The following is an 11612-nucleotide window of genomic DNA, read 5'->3' as shown; positions in this document are numbered from 1 at the left end:
AACCATCTTTACCTCCACCCCATCTCACCTCCTTGCCCTTCACGTGACTTCTACATCACCCAAAATAGCTCCGTTTCTGAAATCTTGAACACATTATCTTCTTTATTCCTCTTCTTTGTTTCAGCTCTTGCCTTCATTCTTCCTTTTCTATCAAAGCCAACCCAAAAGACCTTAAGCATGTATAAGCCATTTACCTCTATTATGCCCCTAAGAGCGAATCACACAATTCTAGAGATTGGTGTGCATAGAATTTTATGGATTTGAGTCCCAGCTTTGCCATTAACACCCGGATTTGGCATTGCTGATTTTTATTCTCATTCCTGTCTTAGCAACTTTCCTCATCGTTAGGGCAAAATACCTGATACCCACAACTTAAAAGAGAAGTTTTATTTTAGTTAATAATCAATGCTCTGTAGGTTCCAGGCAGAAACTATGTAGAAGAAGGCCCTGGTTAGAGGAAAGCTGCTCACATGGAGGTCAGCAAGCAGAGAGTGGGGTAGGTGCTGGGAAGGGAGGGCTCTACCCTTGTGGGTCATGCATGCCCCAGTGACCCACCTCTTCAGACCCCACTTCCAAACAGCAAGTCAGCTACAAGCTCCATAACCCAATCACCTTCCAAACCCCCACCTACGGGTGCATGAGACACTTGGGGGACGTCTAGATATAAACCATAAATTCCCTTCAACAGTTTCAAACATTGCTGCTCTTCCCACACGTTCAACTTTAAGCTTTCTGTTCTTCCTCTGACAGGCAAACCACCTTACCTACTATTTCCTTAGGAAAACAATGTTTGTCTGAATTCTCTCAATTTGATGCCACGCTATTGATCATCCTGTCTGGATCTTCCTCCACCTATTTTCCTTTTCTCCACTTGTGTGTGCCGAGATTCTCTGCTCCCCAACCTATTCAGGGACCTGCCTCCATCCATAATCTCCTTTCTTCTCCATATTTTAAAACTCCTATTTTCCATTCACCCCTTTCCTCAGCACAGAGGCATATCCAGGTTCTTTCCATATTTAAAAAAAGTCTCCTTATTTTCCCTCTTTCTCTTCATAAATTTACATTGCCCTTGTCTCATTATCTCTTAGGACAACTTTAAATTTCTCTTGTCTATCTTATCACTTCATATACATTTGAAGTTCTCCTATTAAACGTAGTTCATACTTACTGCCTCACTGTTTCAATGCTAGTCTTTTTGATTCTTAATTTACTGCTCTCTTTTCTCCTACCCCATAATAATCACATCAGTGACCATCAAGTGGGCAAACATAGGGCCATTTTACTCCTCATTCTATAACATAAATATTTTATCATCTGTCTCCTGAACTTGCTCTCCTGGCCACGTACCACACCTCCACTCTAGTCCTTGTCCAATCTACCATATACCAAAATCTGCATCAGATTACTCCTCTGCCCAGAATTCCTCAATGACTTCCCAAGACCTGTAAGTTAAATTCAAACTGTTGCAAGGTTTAAAACTTGCTTTCTGGGCAACGCATTGGGACCCCTCCTATCTCTCAGGAGCTATTCCTACTCCTCATTTCTGCCCCTCATTCCTATTCCCCATTTCTTTTTTTTTTTTTTTTTTTCCTTTTTGAGACAAGGTTTCACTATGCAGTTCAGGCCAGCCTTGAGCTCACTTTGTAGCCCAGGCAGGCCTCAAACTCATAGCAGTCCTCCTGCCTCAGCCTTCCAAGTGCTGGGATTACACGTGTGTGCTACACCCAGCCCCCTATTTCTTTTCTCCAATAAATTTTCATACTCTTAACCTAAAAAAAAAAAAAAAAAACTCCCTTCCTTATCTAGGCTAGCTTACTGTGAAGTCCAGACCTTGTCCAGATTTATCTCTATGACTTCCAACCTTTCACTTAAAATTTCAGTAATCTTCAACTACTTCTGGTTCCCTGAGTCTTCATCCCTTTGCAAGCGTTAAACCTTCTGCCTGAAGCACTTCCCTCTGGCCTGTCAGTTTGGTAAATTTACACTTTTTTTTTTAAACCGGGAATTGAACTCAGGACCTGACACTTGCCAGGCAGGCACTGCGCCACTGAGCTAGATCCCCAGCCCCATTACACTTTCATATATATATATCATCTTGAATTACACTTTCCCTGTGACTTTCTTAGGTACAGTAAATAATTTTTTTCTAACGCTTGCACTAACTTCCATTCTGATCAATCTTGTTGTACCTTATGTGTTACTGTGTTTCAAACGTCTTCTGCTAAAGTATAAGCTCCACAGAGGCAGGAAATCTTTTTTCATAACAGTGCCTTATGTGTTACTGGGTTTTAAACATCTTCTATTAAGGGATAAGCTTCAAAGAGCCAGAAAATATGCTTTTTTCATCTGCAGAACACTCTTCACATGGTAGGCATCCAATAATATTTTCCTTTTTTTTTTTTTTGCTTTTTTGAGACAGGGTCTCACTATGCAGTTCAGGCTGGCCTTGAGCTCACTTTGTAGCCCAGGCTGGTCTCAAACTCACAGCGATGCTCCTGCCTCAGCCTCCTGAATGCTGGGATTACACACATGTGCCACTATGCCTGGCAATAGTTTTAATACTACAACATTTAAATTTAAGCCTAAATTTAACATTAATAGCATTGATTTGACTATGTATTAAAGCAATTGAATTTATAACTTAGAACCTTTCACAAGAAAACTCCAGAGCCACATAGCACCAGCAAAGATCAATCATTTTAGAAAAAAATAGCATAGATCTATATGAGTGCTATGAGAAGAGAGAAGAAAAAGAGGAAGGAAAAAAAACACTTCCTAACTAATCCATATGAGACAATCATTAGTTTGGTATCAAAATGAGACAAAGATATCACAACAAAATTGGATATCACTATTACTTGTGACCAAAACTTCTTCTTTTTTTAAAAAACTTCTTTAAAAAAAATACCAAAAAACAAATCCAACAATCTGTAAAGAGGCACAGCACACTGTGACCAATTGGGGTGTACCCAAAAATCTAAGGTTAGTATTTGAAAATCATGCCAGGCACGGTGGTTCACACCTGTAACCCCAGCACTCAGGAGGCTGAAGCAGGAGGATTGTTGTGAGTTCAAGGCCAGTTTGGCCTACAAAAACGAGTTAAAAAGAAAAAAAAAAAAAAACAAGTTCAAGGCCAGTGGTACTACACAGTGAGACCCTGTCTCAAAAAGCCAAAAAGAAAAAAGAAAAAAACAACAAATGTAAGTCAGTATACTAATAGAATAAAGAAAAAGTACATAATAATCTCCAGGAAAAAAAGTGCACCACCTTCCTCAGTCTCTCATGCTGTTCTTTAGTGAACTGATCACATTGCCATAATATCTCACCTGTACCATTTTTATTTCTGCAGGACATATTTGCACAGGTTGAAATGTCCTTCTCTTTTATTCATTGGTAAGAAGCATTGAGTCTAATTTCAGTATCAGTTTCTCTGAAAGTGTCACTCCGTTTTCCTAAAGAACCTAATAACCACCTCTGTGACCCCACAACGTTTTTAGACATGTTCCAGCTCTCATTACATTATATTCATCTCTACTGGCACATCTACCTTCCAGGGCAAGAAACGTGTGTATTTTTCTAACATCTAGCAGTTTCCAGTATACTGTAAGAGCTCTGTACATTTTTTGTAGCTGTTGTTCAGTAAATGATCGTTCTAGCCTGTTTGAAGGAATTGTTTGTTCTTTCTCAGCGAAGATACTTGAAAATATCTTGACTGGAATTCACCTCTGTCACCACTGGACGGTAGTGGCCACATAATCCAGAGATTCCAGGCTGGAGGCCAGATGACTGCTAAAAATCAGACTAATCTCTGATTTTTCCCTTGCAAATATTCGTGATTCAACCAAGTTTAACAAAACCACTTTTGTTGGAAATAATGGAGGCCTCGCCCATCTCAAAACGGGATCACTTTTATATGTAATTTTTTTCTTTTCATTTTCTTTTGTTTTTTGTTTTTGTCTTTTTGAGACAGGTTCTTGCTATGCAGTTCAGGTTCTTGAGCTCACTTTGTAGCCCAGGCTGGCCTTGAACTCATAACAATCCTCCTGCCTCAGCCTCCCAAGTGCTGGAATTACAGGCATGTACCACCACACTGAGCAATTTTTCTAAATCTTGAATCTGCTACACATGCAGTGATAATAAAAATTATAAATTTACAGATTTTTCTTTACTGGAATGGTTGTTAGTTTAAATCCTGCATTTTACATGAGAGAGACTTGAATCCTGGACATAAGTCATTTCAGACGCGGTTGGTGATGTAGAACTGCAGTTAGACTGGGAACATTTTTTTCTTTTATCTTTTTTGAGACAGGATCTCACTATGTAGCACAGGCTGGCCTCAAACTTGAGGGATCTTCCTGCCTCAGCCTCCCAAGTGCTGGAATTACAGGTAGGCACCACCACACCCAGCATGGATGGGAAGTTACCATCCCATGATTTACAAACAACCGCTTTTCACTGCACCACACCATCTAATACAAGAAGCACCCAAGGCACTGCTTTAAAAAGAACACACAGGCCAGGCATGTTGGCACACACGTATAATCCCAGCACTGGGGACGGGAGGGGAGGTAGGGGGATCCTACTTTAAGCCCATTCTGAGCAATTTAGCAACTTAGCAAACCTTGTCTCAAAATAAAACATAAAATGTGGGCTGGGGATGTAGCTCTGTGCAGAGGCTCCAGGTTCAATTTTCAAGAGCCCTCCTGGAAGACTATTCATGTGTAGTTTTGCACAAACACCTGTTTTTCCATTTAATATAAGCCATAAAGAGATTGTCCCAAGTATGCAAAAATAGATACATATTTACTGAAGTACTTTTGTAAAAAAATTGAAATAGTCTAAATTTCTACCTGGAATCTATAAATTATAGTGTATCAATGAATGAAGTGCTATGTGACTGTTAAAAATTGAGGTTAACTCAGGTGTGGTGGCACAGGCTTGTGACCCCAGCATGTTGGAGGCTGAGGCAGGAGGATCACTCTGAGTTTGAGGCCAGGCTGGGCTAAGTAGTGAGTCCAAGGACAGCCTGAATTGCACAGTGAAACCCTGTCTCAAAACTTAAAAACAAAGATTAATTTTGTATATGCTAATATAAATGGTTAATAAATAAAAATGGATCAGACCTGCATATGTAAATACCACATTGCCTTCCTAATGTAAGAACTTGAAAGAGTAAATAAAATCTGAAAGGCACAATAGATATTGTGAAAGGGAAAGAAACTGCTCAAAAGGAAAGAACAACTGGGATGAGGGAAAAGAGAAAAGAAAGAAAAGTATGTATATATGTATACACAAGATAGCTAAGATAATTGTACTACTAATTTCTATTGCTTTATGGAAAGGAACAGTTAATGTTTAACTGTTTGCTCAGTCTTATATGCCTATATTTGTTCAACTGGGTAACCAACGTGAAGATAACAATATGTAATACAACAACCATTGTTAATTTCCTATCCCCTTGTCTGAAATTCTGTATTCCTTCTATGTTTTGGTGCTGTTTTGTTTATGTCTGTTTGTTTGTTATGTTTTCATTCTTTTATCTTTAAAATAAATAAAATAAAAATTATTTTATCTTTAAAACAAAATATCTTTAAAATAGAATAAAAATAAATAAATAAAATTGCAAAGTATAGAATGCAAAGTATAATATGTTATTTACATTTTTTTAAATGAGCCTTATTTTGTAGTATAGCTCAGTGGTAAAGCACTTGCCTAGCATGCACAAGTCCCCGGATTCAATTTCCAGTATTGCCAAAAAAAATGGGGTATGTAAAATATTTAGGCTTCATAAATAAAAATAATTATGGAACTATACCCAAGATGTTTAATAAGGGCTGTTCATTCTGGGAAATACAAAGGAAAAAAAAGATATTCTGTTACACTTACAATAGGAGTAATAATACATCAGTTTTTGTTTTTTGTTGTTTTGTTTTGTTTCTTCTTTGCAGACAGGGTTTTGCTATGCAGTTCAGGCTGACCTTGAGCTCACTTTGTAGCTCAGGCTGGTCTCGAACTCACAGCTATCCTCCTGCCTCAGCCTCCCGAGTGCTGGGATTACAGGTGTGCACCACTACGCCTGGCTAATATGTCAGTTTTAAAACATGAAAATAAATATTTGAGGCATATATATATAATTAAAGTATAAAAGCATTTTTTAAAAAGCATATAGCAAAAGAAAAATGATTGTTTTGGGTAAAGAGAGGTATGAAAGAGGCTGGGGATTTAGCTCAGTGGCACAGTGCCTGCCTGGCAAGCACAGGGCTGTGAGTTCAATTCCTGATGCTGGAAAAAAAAAAAAAAAAAAAAAGAGAGAGAGAGGTATAAAAGATACAAGAAAGTAGTATGCAGGAGTTATATTCTTTCAATATCTTATAACTTTTAAAAATACCCAAAGTAAATATGGCAAAATATTAACTCCTTGATAAAGTTGACTTATCATCTTTATCATGACTTGCTAAAGTTAATATTAAGTATATTATTTTGTTTTTGTTGCTGTTGCTTTTGGCTTTTTGAGACAGGGTCTCACTATGTAGTCCAGGCTAGACTTGAATTCACTGTATAGCTTGAGTTGGCCTTGCAGCAATCCTCCTGCCTCAGCCTCCCAAGTGCTAGGACTACAGTTATCCAGTGCCACACTCAGCTATGTTATATACCTGTCTTTTTAAAATTTTTTATAATAATATAATGAAGGTGTCAAATGGGTAAGAATAAGAAAATAAATAATGAAGAAACTACCCGACAATTGACTGAAAGATATGTGTTATGGCTTGGTCTAGATGTCCTCCCAAAGCCTCATGCAGTCATAGGTGGGGCTTTTTCAGAGGTGGCTGGATCTAGTGTGTGGGATGCAGGGATTGCCTCATGGTGCCATGCTATGGTCAAGGGCACCAGGACTAAGGGTGTGAATAGTACCCACCCTAAAATAGTGTGGATAAGATGAAAAGGGCAGAGATGCTGTTAAAACCCTTGTTATTTCTGTTACCTTGCAGGTGCCATTAACTGTCCTGTGTGATGCCCCTTTGCCATGCCACCCTGCCTTGGAGCCAGCTGATTATGGAGTGAAACCTCCACAAACTCTGAGCTAGATAAACCTCTCCTCCTTTAACATTGGGTGTTGGGTATTTTGTCTCAGCAATGAGAGAAAAGTAACTGAGACAGTATGTGGGCTTCAGGTTTTTTGTTTGTGTTTCCGTCCTGGAGAATGAACCCAGGACCTTAATGTTGAGCTGCATCCTCAGCCCTTTGTCACTTTTCATTTGGACACGAGATTCTTCCTAAATTGCCCAGGCTGGCCTGGACCTTGCAATCCTTCTGCCTCAACCTCCTGAGCCACTGAGATTACACAACATACTCATATATTTCAATACACATGGAAAATTTGAGAAAGATTGCACACCAAGCATTTTGTAGCAGTCACCTCCTAGGATGGACATGGAAGAGGAAGTAGAGAAAAAAGTTTAACACTTTTATACATCCTCCCATTTTATTTTTACAAAGAGCATGAATTGGCTTTGTAATTTGAAAAAAAATGAACACTGTTACAAGTTGAACATATGATACTTTCTTTTTGTCTTACCAAGGTTTTTTTGTTTTATTTTGGGTTTTTGTTGTTATTTTTTCCAGTACTGGGATTGAACCCAGTGCCTTCCACGAACTACATTCCCAACATTTGTTTTTCTTTCTTTTTCTCTTATGTCTAAGTCAGTAAATTGCCTGGCCCAGGCTCTAACTTGCCGTCCTCCTGTCTCAGCCTCCCAGAGTGCTGGGATTACAGGCTTGCACCACCAAGCCCAGCTCTTAACCATGAATTCGTAACGCTTTCGTCATTAGTAATAGGCATTGATCTAAGCACAGCCATCCCTCCTCTTGATTCCCCATGGTTGTGCTGTAGCTGCTGTGTCAGATTAAACCAGCCTAGCTTGTAAATTTTACAATCTCTAAATCAGAAGAGTAATACATTCTGGGTTTGATTTATTTACTACTGACTCCTCAGTACCTTGCACAGTGGCTAGCTCCCATTAGGTATGTAATCAGCGTTTGTAATTTAAGTGATAATGATTTAAAAGGAAATAAAATCAGAGTCCCGCCTTGGTAGAACTGAGGCTCAAAGTCACTTTTAGCATTTTCAGAGGAAAATGATATCGTGCCTTACAGCCCTAAAAAGCAAAGGACCTGTCTTGCTCAGAGACACTCGATGTATCCAATGAGAACTTTTGAGTTAGAATTCTGCTCCTTGATGATTTAAGGAAGTTACCTTTGTCCTCCTCAGTGTTTAAGCAATAACAGCTAGAAAACATGGATAAGGCTTGGGCCCCAGGAAGGTATGCTGCAATGACTCATCCTTTGAGAATCTCTGCCCCACTCCGTAACAGGGGTGTGAGGAATGTGACAGGTGCTGGGTGTAACTGGAGGGATCAGGCTTGAAAACTAGAGAGTCTGCTTTTCTCCCCAACCCCACTGCTCCCAACTGCACCACCAAACTCAAATCCAGAAGGAGCAGAAGGAATTTCTACTCCTGCTTATATTTTGAGCCTCCAGGGTGACTCATTAAGGAAATACTTGATTTCCAGAGCAATACGCTTATTTCATGAAAAGTCACAGCAGACATTTCTCACACCTTACATGGTCAAAAATGTTTAATGTTTGTCCCTACCCACCGCTAACAATCGTGTGGGACAATAGGAAGTGATAGGACTTTGGCAGGACCTAGTAAGGTTAAATATGCTCAGACCTAGTCACTCAAGATTTCTCCACCAACGTAAAGGAACTCCTGCAAATACAGACTCAGAAAAGTTCATGAGAATTTCACTACAATATCGTTTCTTGTGATAGTTACGTGACTGTCAGCTTGAGTAAGAAATGCTGACTAAATTGCATCAGCATAGTTCTGGATGTGGCTGTGGGAATTTACTGCAGAGAGAAGACCTGCCCTGACAGAAGCCAACAGGCTTGCTGCCTGAGTAGGATAAAAGGGAAATGACGAGGGAAGGCTTGCTTCTGTTTCTTCGGAGGAGCTCCAGCCTTCGCGTGGGACTTGGAAATTTTCTCCTGACTTCCAGTGCAGAATCTTCGGCCTCCTGATATGGACTCACCTGGGACACTACACTGAGTTCCAGACCTTCAACTGCAGCCTTTGGGTCCACAACACAGACCTTTTGCATTCTTCCACACCTGACTCTGGAGAGCCACGGTAAACTCTTATATTTGTATATCTTTTATTAAATCTGTTTCTCTAGTAAGCACTGACTGATACTTTTATTATTTACAATAATAAAACATTAGAAATAATACAAAAGTCCACCATATAAATCATGGTATATTCATATATATAATGGGATAGTGTAAATAATGAACATGAATGATACTTGCTATGAACATCAGCAAGGACAGATGACAAAAACACAATGTTGAGTGGTGATGGAGAGCACTATGAAGCAGCCCTGAGCAGGACTTAAATTGGCTTTTTATGTTTACTTATGACTCTAGCCAAAGCCTAGGCCACTTGTCTGGAAGTGGGCAATGGACTCATAGTAAGTGAACCTCTGTGAGTCACTAATTCCTACTAAGGCCTGTAATAGTGGATGAAGCTGGGAAACCTCAAAGGATAAGACAAGATCACAACCAAGGACACCTGGATCCGATCTCAACTAGGTAAAGACTATAGCCTTAGGCATCTCACTCCTGGGTGGATTAATTTAATCCTTATTAAGGATTACTTTAATACCTTACTTGTAGAAGTCCTTAAGTGATTCCACCCTAATTGAGTACTCTCCTCCCTTCTTTCTGATAACTAAATAAATACGGGCCACCCAGAGAAGGTCTTAGTCTTAGCCCTGAAAGAATTTCAAATTCTGTGAGAGGGCTTTGATCCTCCTGGAACCCTGAAATCATTCCATGTGCCTCTTTTTATTTAGCCTGCACTGTACACTCATTCAGGAGATTGTGGACCTAATCAGTCCACAATAACGACAGAATATTATTAACCCGATAGAGTGGGAGGAAAAAAATTGATCCAGTAGATATGACAGATTCACATCGGTAATCCTAGCATCTTGGGAGGCTGAGGCCAAAGGAGCCCAAGTTTAAATCCAGCATAGGCAACTTAGTGACTTTGCAAGATCCTGTCTCAAAATAAAAAATAAAGGGGCTGGGGATTTACCTCAGTGGCACAGCGCCTGCCTGGCAAGCACAAGGTTGTGAGTTCAATTCCCAGTACCGGAAAAAAAAAACCCACAAAAAAAAAAAAGGAAGTGCTCCAACCACTTCCGATTTGCAAAATAAAAGATAAAAGGGGGCATGTGTGTGGTGATACAGCTCAGTGAAGACCCCGTGTTCAGTCCCTAGTACCACCAACAAGTAAAAATGGATTTGCATCATGTTCACAAACAGGAACATCTAACATTGTATAGTGTGGGCAACTGCCATCAAGCTGGCTCCTAAACAACTGATTTTGGTCAAAATATGCTTCCCAGCTGATGCTTCTTCCAGCTGGTTGTGTCCCCACCTGGCCTTCCTCTGATGTGGGCTCCCTGCTGCATCCTCACGGAGAAGGCCTTTTATTCCAGCTCGGGCTACAAAGTGAGCTCAAGGCCAGCCTGAACTGCATAGCAAGATCCTGTCTCAAAAGACAAAAAAAAATCCTTTAGAATTGAGTCCAAAATTTATCTTGACCGGGGCTGGGGATTTAGCTCAGCAGCACAGCACCTGCTTGGCAAGTGTGAAGTTGTGAGTTCAATTCTAGGTACCAGAAAAAAAAAAAAAAAAGAAATTTATCTTGACCTACATTTATGAAAGCCAACTGTCTCCGGTAGTTTCTCTCCAGTCCCCACCTCGACCCCCCCAAAAAAAAATCCCTTTAGCTTCTTTTTGTTTTTGTTTGTTTGTTTGGTACCAGAAATCGAACTCAGGACCTTCCTTACATTTGCCAGATAGACACTTGTGCCACTGAGCTATGGCCCCGGCCTTGCTTCTCATTAGATTAACTGAACACAAACTGAAGACCTGTCCCTTTGTCCACTTCTGTTTCCTGGAACTAAAGTCACAAACGATGTTAAAGAAATGTGCCTATATTCAGATTACTTCCCCTCCAAGTTCCCCTCCCTGGCTGTTCTAAAAATACAGTATAATAGAAATATCAATAACCAAAAAAATCAATAGAACAACATCTATTAAATTGTCTTTAAACTGGGCATGGTGGCATGATAATTCCAGCATTTAGGAGGCTGAGGCAGGAGGATCACTGAAAGCTCAAGGCCAGCCTGGGCTATATAGCAAGCTCCTGTCTCAAGAAACCAAAATAAATAAGAAACCTTTAAATTTTTCAGATTTGACTGATTTATCAGCCTGGCTTCTTTCAGAATCCTGGCATAAGTGTTTCTAATATTTTGTTATTGTGATGAGATTAACACCTTTTCATTTTGTTTTTACTTTGCAACTGAATTATTGTCATTTCTGGGCAACTTTGTTATTCAATTTGTGTTCCTATTTGGTTTTGCAGTAACTAAGTAGATAATCATGCAGTCCTACTGTTAAAAGGAAACCTACACCAGAGCAACATCCTTGAGGGTCACAAGTTACCACTGAGTTTGACAAAAAAGATGCAAAAAAAAAAA

Source organism: Chinchilla lanigera, unplaced genomic scaffold, assembly GCF_000276665.1.
Source record: "Chinchilla lanigera isolate Chin_1 unplaced genomic scaffold, ChiLan1.0 scaffold00012, whole genome shotgun sequence".
NCBI classification, from domain to species: domain Eukaryota; kingdom Metazoa; phylum Chordata; class Mammalia; order Rodentia; family Chinchillidae; genus Chinchilla; species Chinchilla lanigera.
The sequence above is the reverse complement of the archived record's forward strand: the minus strand, read 5'-3'. Positions refer to the sequence as shown.